This window comes from Micromys minutus, assembly GCF_963924665.1.
Source record: "Micromys minutus genome assembly, chromosome: 1".
In the NCBI taxonomy this organism is placed as follows: domain Eukaryota; kingdom Metazoa; phylum Chordata; class Mammalia; order Rodentia; family Muridae; genus Micromys; species Micromys minutus.
The window spans coordinates 200,021,546-200,030,464 of NC_137969.1; the positions used below are offsets into that span (position 1 = coordinate 200,021,546).

Genomic DNA, 8,919 nt, shown 5'->3' on the forward strand with positions numbered 1-8,919 from the left:
AGAGACCGTAAGTTTAGAGTAAGAGCATAATGATGGAGAGCCTGCTCGCGAGCCGAGCAACTCATACTTACCTGGCAGGGGAGATACCATGATCACGAAGGTGGTTTTCCCAGGGCGAGGCTTATCCATTGCACTCCGGATGTGCTGACCCCTGCGATTTCCCCAAATGCGGGAAACTCGACTGCATAATTTGTGGTAGTGGGGGACTGCGTTCGCGCTCTCCCCTGACTTAGTTGTATTAAAAATGAGAAAATTCAACTGTAGAAAGTTTATGTCTGAAAGTGCTAATCTGCTTACCGCCTTGCGGAAATGAAGGTTGGAAAGATTTTAACCCTGAAACTGTTATTAAGTGTGGCATTATGTCAGTGTTTAAAGACCACCTGGTAACCCTTTTTTACTTCATAAGTTTGTTACTCCCTCATTCACTCATGAGTCCTAGAATGAGAAAGGATTCAGCCATTTACAAAAATATTAATGGGGATGTGGATCAGTTTCACAAAGAAGCCAATGAATCCCATGATAGCAAATCCTATCGCTGTACCCATGGAATTCTTTTCTGTCGGGTTTGGTACATCGTTTAACCAGCCGAATTGAGTCCTTTACAAACTGCCGAGTTGGCTCAACAAACTGCATTACCTGATCTATGTTTGTGGGATGGCGGTTTGAGAGGGCAGAGAGAGACTGGTAGCTTAGGAGAGACTTGAGCCCCGGCCATTCAAGAGGCTTAGTACTAGGAAACCTTTGTGAAATTAACACAAACTGCATAAAAGGTTTAGTTTGTAAAGATCCGTGTTAGGAAGTTGGGCTGGAGAAGTGGATCAGCTCCTCCAGAAGTCTCAGGACCACATGGTGGCTTACAACCATCCTTAACAGGATCTGACGCTTTCTTCTGGTGTGTCTGAAGACAGCAATAAATAAACCTTTTTTAAAAAAATAAAGAAGTTGGACATCTTAATCAGTACCAGGTGCGGGAAAACTTATCGTGGACTGGCAGTCCTGAGTGCTAAGGTATAAGGGACCAGTAAAGAAAGCAACCTGCCTCCACAGCCATTTCTTTGGTTTCTGCTTCAGCGGGTTTCTACCTTGGTTCCGTCAGAAATGTAGAACCCTTCCTCTCCAAGTTAGTTAGTTAGTTGCCTTTGGTCCTGGACTTTTATCAAAGCAATAGAAACCCTAAAATAGGCATCATGTGTTGTGACTCAATTAATTTCATTAGACTTGTCTGTAAGGAATTAAATTTAATGTAATATGGGAGGTGAGGGGTCTCCCCTCTAATAGTATTGTTTTGTTACATTATCATGTTGTCAAGTTGCCTTCTAAATATATTTACACCCAAGGATGTGTGTTGCTTTCAACTGTCTGGTCAGAGAAGCGTTTTTCTGCAGCACATTAATGTAGTAGTTACTGCAGAGATCCACAACTGGTCAAAATGCAAAGATTGAGTAACAGCGCTCAATTACAGGTTCTGCTCCCACCCAAGATTCTGGGAACTTGGAAGAGGCCAGTCTTCTAGAACTGTCAGTGAGAGGAGAGCTGTGAAGTGCTGTCTTCTAGACAGAACACAGCTGTCACACATATCACCTCACTGAAGCTTGGTTACCAGCACAAGGAGGCTGAAGGGATAGCTCAATGGTTAAGAACACTTACAGAGGACCAGATTTTCCTTCCCAGCAATGAGTAAGGCAGCCTGTAACTCCAGTTCCAGAAGCAGAGAAAGAGTATTTCCCAAGACAAGCTGACTATAGACTAGTTAAATCAGCTCCCAGGTTCAGCAAGAACCTTAGTAAATACAGTAGAGAGAAATCAAGGAAGATACCCTATCTCAACCTGTAACTTTTGTTCACACTGCAAACACATGCACTTGCATGCTCCTACATGTAAACATGCATGCATACCACACGTCATATCTACATGCTTTTTGCTTTTTTAATTCTCCTGGAACTCAGTGTGTGTGTGTGTGTGTGTGTGTGTGTGTGTGTGTGTGTAGAGGCCAAGGGAGGGTGGTAGATCCTCTGGAGCTGTGGTTATAGGCAGTTGTGTAATGCCTGACATATGTGCTTGGAACTCTAAAGTTGGGCCATCTATAAGAGAACCAAATACTTGTAAGCAGTGAGCAAGCTATTTCTCCAGAATCCAAAACAAAATTAAAAAATTAAAGCTTGCTTCGTGATGATGGCACATGCCTTTAATCCCAGCACTTGGGAGGCAAAGGCAGACCAGTCTCTGAGTTTGAGGTCACCCTGGTTCATCAACTGAGTTCCAAGAGAGCCGGGGATAGAATTCCCAGAGAGAGAGAGAGAGAGAGAGAGAGAGATATTATGTCTTGTCTACCACACACCCCACAAATTAAAACTTTCTCAGGCCAGAGGTGGAGGTGCACACCTTTAATCTCTGCACCTGAAAGGCAGAGGCAGACAGATTGGCATTATCCTACTCCAAGGATAAACTTTCCATCCGGCTTAATGACTTCTGCCAGTAGAGGTATGAGTCACCACAACATAGCTAAACCGTGACACTTTAAACCTGAGGTATAGGAAGTAGGGGGCAGGGAAGATTCAAAAGGTAAAAAAAGCATTTGCTTCACAAGCCTGATAACCAAGCCTGGAACCCAATATTATGCTTTGCACAGAACAGGTCTTTCTTCCTTTCCTTTCTTTCCTCCCTTCCCCTTCTCCTCCCTTTCTTTCCTTTTCTTATTTTTTTTTTAGATATTTATTTATTTTATATATGTTAGTACATTGACACACTATCTTCAGACGCACCAGAAGAGGGCATTACAGATGGTTGTGAGCCACCATGTGGTTGCTGGGAATTGAACTCAGGACCTCTGGAAGAGCAGTCGGTGCTCTTAACCACTGAGCTCCAACCCCTCTTTTTTTATTTCTTTTGAAATAACTAGTCAAAGTTCACCCAATGCTTTACCACACATAGAGTGACCGGATTATCTAGATGCAGCTGGACAGAGGCAGACAACACTTATTTCCAAAATGCAAACGCATGATATTTCCCTGGATCCATCCCTGGCTCAGCCGGTGAACAGTGAGACAACTGTCAACCGAGCCACTGAGTAACCATGGCAACCTAGTGAGTGTCGTAGAGGAAAAGCTTTCTGCTTTTATGAAAGGAACAGCTCTTGCCTGTGAGGATCCCCTGTGAGGATGAAAAGTGGGGTGTAAACAGGTCACTGAGCTGGCGGTTGTGTCAGCTGGGTCTGGTCTTTCTGATGGGAGCAAATGTGATCCCAGTTGCTCCCAGTCTAAAGTTGTATTGGATGATGGACTTTTCTTTTTTCTTAGTCCTCTCCTATTTGGAAACTGCTGAGAGCCATGCAGGAGAAAGGACAAATGGCTTCAGAACTTATGGAGAGCTGCCCACTGGCTAGCACAGCTACAGTGGGGACTCCAACTCTGTTGGCTACCATGTTCTGAGGATGCCGGGCTGTGATGGAGCTCTCTGTTTGCTGCCCTCACTTCCCTCCTAACCTAAGGATCTTATGCAAACTCCAAGGAGGGGCTTCCAGAGCGTCACTGGGCAGTATTTCTGGTACTCACAATAATCATGCTTTATCTCTTTCAGGCACTGCTGCTGGAGAAGATTAATGAATGATTGAAAGAACTCAGAGGGGGCTGGAGAGATGGCTCAGCGGTTAAGAGCACTGACTGCTCTTCCAGAGGTCCTGAGTTCAATTCCCAGCAACCAATGGAGGCTCACAACCATCAGTAATGGGATCCGATGCCCTCTTCTGGTGTGTCTGAGGACAGCGACAAGTGTACCCACATATATGAAATAAATAAATAAATCTTAAAGATTATTCTTTTAAGATTTTTATAAGATTACATATAAAGAAAGATAAAATAATTAATCTTTTGTTTGTAACTGTAACTTGCTGTCTGCCAGTAAGATAAACTGGCTGAGAAAATGATCTTGCTTGCTTACACTTTGTTAATCTATAACAAGTTGCTTAGTTATGAATGTTCATGGATTCTAGGGAATATTTTGTTTTCTTTACCTGTACTGTGTAATGTTATTTCTTGCAAAGGTGTTGAGGAACACAGTTTTTTCATAGTCATTCACTAGAAGAAAACTAAAATGTAATCACATTGTAACTTTTTACTGCTTGAAAGATTTTGCTGAGATATCTAAGACATGGGAGAAAGAATAAAGTTGTGTATGTATGTGTAAAGTTTGTATAAAAATGCACTAGAACTTTGTTCCATCCATCAAATCTATATGTACATATGTATGCATGTATTTGTGCATGTGTGTGTTGGAGCTTGCTTAATCCACTAATTGTGTGTATATGTTTGTATGTGTAAGTGTGAAATTCTGGGTGTCTATTTGTTGGAAATTTGTTTCATTCACCCACCAGGAATGAGTGTAGATGTGTATGTGTGTATATGTATGTGTGTGAAATGCTTGCTGGAGCTTTGCTTTATTCATTCTATGTGTGAATATGTATGTGTCTGTATGTATTAGTATGTATAAAGTTACTAGAATCTGCATTTTCTTTCATCCACTCATTGTCTCTCTCTGTATGTGTGTGTGTGTGTGTGAACTTTTTCCTTTCATTTTCTTTCTCGCTGGCCCGAGTTAAAAAAGTTCAGAATTTATCGCAGGCCACAGGGGTGTAAACCCCAGTAAATTAAGCTTAGTTCCCTATGAGAAAAGTCTGCTGAGTAATTTCTCCATCACTAGCCGCTTTAGGCAGCAACCCCAACAGTATCAGGATGGACACATTGTTCTAAGCACTGACCTCTGTGGGTTGCCATCCTCCTTTAACCCACCCCAGGAAATCATGAGGACTTAGGCCGGTCACCCTTCGAATTGGCTCCTACCTTGTTTACATTTCTCCAAAGGATCCTGAAGATTGCCGGTCCCGTTCCACCCAGCAGGCCAAGACCCAGACCCAGCCTCTCAGCACAAACTTTCCTCTCCTCCTCCCTGTGCTGGTTACTGTGCTTGCTCTCTTGACTGACATGCTGGACCCCTGTAACCATACCACACACTGGACTCACTCCCATTGAGGCAGACTTGTCTACCTACCTACAGTCCTGGGAGTCTAGGGAGAGGTGACAATAGCAGTTGCCAAGCATGCAGTGTTCCAAGCCCAGAGGCAGAATTTTCCTACCTGGTTGGGGAGGCCCAGGACATGAAACCGAGCCCTCAGTGCCCTGGGAGAGGAGTGGGGTTGGGCAGGAGTTCAGAAGAGTTTGGCAGTGAGTGTAAAGAGGGACACCCTCACCCCACGACTCGCTGAAGGGACCAGTATTAGGCTCCAGACACCCCAACAGCCAAATTCTCAGCACAAAGAAGACACGTGTCCCAGAGGGACAAAGGGCAGGGAATAAGAAGCAGACAGGAGATAGAGGACAAGAGGGGAAGGGATACTGAGCGGGGAGGGAGCACAGAGTGGGAGAAGGGAACAGACAAAGGGTGGGGGGCACCCAAGAGGACTGACTCCTCTGGATAGAGAGGAAACAGCCTCGACCCACTGGCAAATGGCAGTTTATAAGGTAAAACGGGAAAGCCCGTGTTCAAATGAGGTGTTTCAGATTGATTGGAGGAGCTGATTGGGGTAGTCAAATGGGGGGGGGGGCTTTTAACTGCTTGTCTTAGTCAGGGTTTCTATTCCTGCACAAACATCGTGACCAAGAAACAAGTTGGGGAGGAAGAGGTTTATTCAGCTTACACTTCCATATCGCTGTTCATCAAAAGAGGAAGTCAGAACTGGAGCTCAAGCAGGTCAGGAAGCTGGAGCAGAAGCAGAGGCAGAGGCCATGGAGGGATGTCACTTACTGGCTTGCTTCCCCTGGCTTGCTCAGCTTGCTTTATTATAGAACCCAGGTCTACCAGCCCAGGGATGGCTCCACCCACAATGAGAAAATGCCTTACATCTGGATGTCATGAAGGCATTTCCCCAACTGAGGCTCCTTTCTCTGTAATAACTCCAGCTTGTGTCAAGTTGACACAAAACCAGCCAGTACACTGCTGGACTTGGAACACTTTGATAGCTGGACCCCGTGGTGGTCAGCCCCAGGAGGAGGAAGTGACCAAATAACCTTGGTGGCTAGCGTCAGGAATGTAACCTAAGGGTATTTTAGCAAGGCAGAGGGACTGGGGAAAAGACAAGGCCTTCTTGCTTGCCGGGCTCCGGCTGCCTAGAGTCCCTTCACCGGCTGACTTATTTTGTCAGGGAGGCTGAAGGGTTGGGTCAAGTAGACAGCACAGAACACGGGTTGAGGCGATCTCCAGCAGCTGGACCTTCAAAAGCTACTGCTGCTGTCCGGTAAGGGATTCGTCTATTTAGGGGGTGGGGAGGGACCACAGAGAGAGGCCACCTGCCCAAGAGCCTATGCCACTCTCGATCAGCTGTATCCCAGGATCCTCTCTCCTGCCGGAACTCCTGAGGCCAAAGCTTATGGGTTCACTTTCCATGTTAGAGAACCTGACCTAAGGTTGAATGCATTTAACTAACGGGCGGGTACGTAGCACCAGTTTCCAGGTTAGGCCCCCAATAAGACCTGCGTCTAGCACTAGTTTCCAGGTTAGCCCCCAACAAATCTGCACCTCCAGGTTACAAGGCTGCGCCTGACACCTCACTTTTTTTTTTTCAAGTTTCAGAGATTTATTCATCAGTGTAATAAACTCCAAAAAAAAAAAAAAAAAGTCAACATGATTTCATGCAGAGTATTTCCTGCCTTAGTGGAAAAATGTGCAGAAGGCTTCTGAAGACCTTCATTATAACAGCTTTACAGGGAACTTCACAGTTTAGAAGTCTGGGCCTTCTTTCTTCAGCTTGCTGCAGTCCACATTCACTGAGTAGAACTTACATTGTTCACTGGGACCCAGTTTGTCCCAGGGCTCTGGGTTATTCTTCCTGACCCAGCTGAGCCTGGATTGAACAAGGCCAACAACCCAGTGCTGCTCCAATTCCCCCTGCTCCGATAAACACGAAGAGAGGAATCAAGCTGGGGGTGCTTCTTGGCTTGCCCGAGGATCTGGCGGAGCATGTTTGCAGCACAGGCCTACCTACACGGCGAGCAGGAGATTAGGACACACACACTTCTGCAGCCCGGCTGAGCGGACGTCCAAAGTCACCCAGGACCTCCTACCTGAGGAAGAGAGCAGAAGTTGAGTTCAGGGTTTGGCTCCCAGCAGCAGCCAATTATGTCAAAGGCTGTAATGGCCCCCAGTCAGATGCGTACCAGGAGAGATACCCCCTTCTTGCCTCTAGAAATGCTTGCCTGAAATGAAACTGGGCTCCGGCCGCGTCCTACTCTCCGTCAGAGACGGTGACGTGGCCCAAACTCGAGCTTAAATACCCAGCCCCTGATGCGAGTGCATCGGATTCGGCTCCTCCGTGGTCCTTTCCGCGGTCAGGGCCGTTTCCTGACGCAGCAGTCCCACCTCCTGTTTCCCGCCTAAGCAACGGGCCAACAGCTTTTCTCAGTGACGGGTCATTTTCTCAGATGCTTTCACAGAGAAACCAAGAGTCTCTCTACACAGCTGTCTTTGAGCCATCCCTGTTTCTGGAAGTCACCGATCGCCGTATTCCCGTAGGCAACTCCGATGAAACTCCTTGTCCACCGAACTGGAGCTGGACTTTGGTGGTATCCATACTTTTGTCTGCTGTGGGGCCCCCCTACCTGGGGTTCTTCGCAGACCTGTCTGTTGCGTCTCCCCAGGAAAAGTCTTGTCCCACAACGACTCGTAATTAAAAAACAACAAAAGCAAAACAGAAACTTGTGAAGGGAGGTGAGGTGAGAGCCCCTGTACTTTATGTTGTACAGAGGGGCGTGCCCACCCACATCCATCTTTTTCCTTTGTAACTCGGGGTGCGGAAGAGGTGTCTGTTGGGATTTAACCTTGACTTGGATAACTAAAACTGAGCACCCCAGACAGGAAGGACTCCCCCTCCCCCCCCGTCCTACCCAGAGAAGACCCACGGGAGAGAACTGTGTTCTGGAGGCCTACTGCCAAGACCTCTCCGCCTGATTTTCAAGTAGAGCAGTTGGGGAGGCAGAAAACTTGGAACAGGGGGTTTGATTTTCAATTCCTGGCAGACGCTCTCCCTGGGGACTGACTGGTGTCTTAACTGGTCAGAGCTGTGTGTCGTGTGTGTGTGTGTGTGTGTGTGTGTGTGTGTGTGTGCGTGTGTGTGCGTGCGCGCGCACGCGTGTCCGAAGTTTGGGGAGAGGGATGATATGTGGATCCTGGAGACCAGAAGCAGGATCTGTGGACTGGAAAACACCGATCACAGTGCAGGTCCCACATAATGACAGAGAGCCAAACTAGCCGTACTCACTGGGTTTGTGGGTCAGCTTGACATCAGAGAGGAAGAAGGGACCTCAGCTGAGGAAATGCCTCTATGAGATCTCAATCAGTGATCCGTGAGCCATTCCTGGGCTGGTGGTCCTGGGTTCCATAAGAAATCAAGCCATGGGGCGGGAGGGATGGCTCAGCGGTTAACAGCACTGACTGCTCTCCCAGAGGACCTGAGTTCAATTCCCAGCAACCACAGGGTGGCTCACAGCCATCAGTCATGAGGTCTAATGTTCTCTTCTGGTACCTCTGAAGACAGCTACAGTGTACTTATGTATAATAAAAAAATAAATCTTGAAGAAGAAGAAGAAGAAGAAGAAGAAGAAGAAGAAGAAGAAGAAGAAGAAGAAGAAGAAGAAGAGAAAGAAAGAAATCAAGCCACGTGAAGCATGTCAGTAAGCCGCACTCCTGCATGGCCTCTGCATCAGCTCCTAAATCAAGCTCTGTTTGAGTTCCCATCCTGACTCCCTCCCTCCAATGATGTACAATGATCTGAAAGTGTAAGCGAAACAAGCCCTTTCTTCCCCGACTTGCTTTTTGGCCATGGTGTTTTTGTGGAAGAAATAGAAAAACCTTAACTAAGACAGTAGTCTGGGA

At 46.6% G+C, this 8,919-nt stretch overlaps 2 pseudogenes across 2 annotated transcripts; both read right to left on the bottom strand.

Annotated features, from left to right (window-relative positions):
- Positions 1-452: 452 nt before the first annotated feature.
- On the bottom strand, positions 453-4,769 carry LOC308417179 (protein transport protein Sec61 subunit gamma-like; annotated as a pseudogene). Its single transcript has 3 exons — positions 4,754-4,769; positions 4,010-4,073; positions 453-739 (listed from the first exon to the last, which is right to left on the bottom strand). The product of its transcript is annotated as a protein transport protein Sec61 subunit gamma-like (transcript).
- Positions 4,770-6,753: 1,984 nt separating this feature from the next.
- On the bottom strand, positions 6,754-7,010 carry LOC308430521 (cytochrome c oxidase subunit NDUFA4-like; annotated as a pseudogene). The gene has a single exon. The product of its transcript is annotated as a cytochrome c oxidase subunit NDUFA4-like (transcript).
- Positions 7,011-8,919: the final 1,909 nt, after the last annotated feature.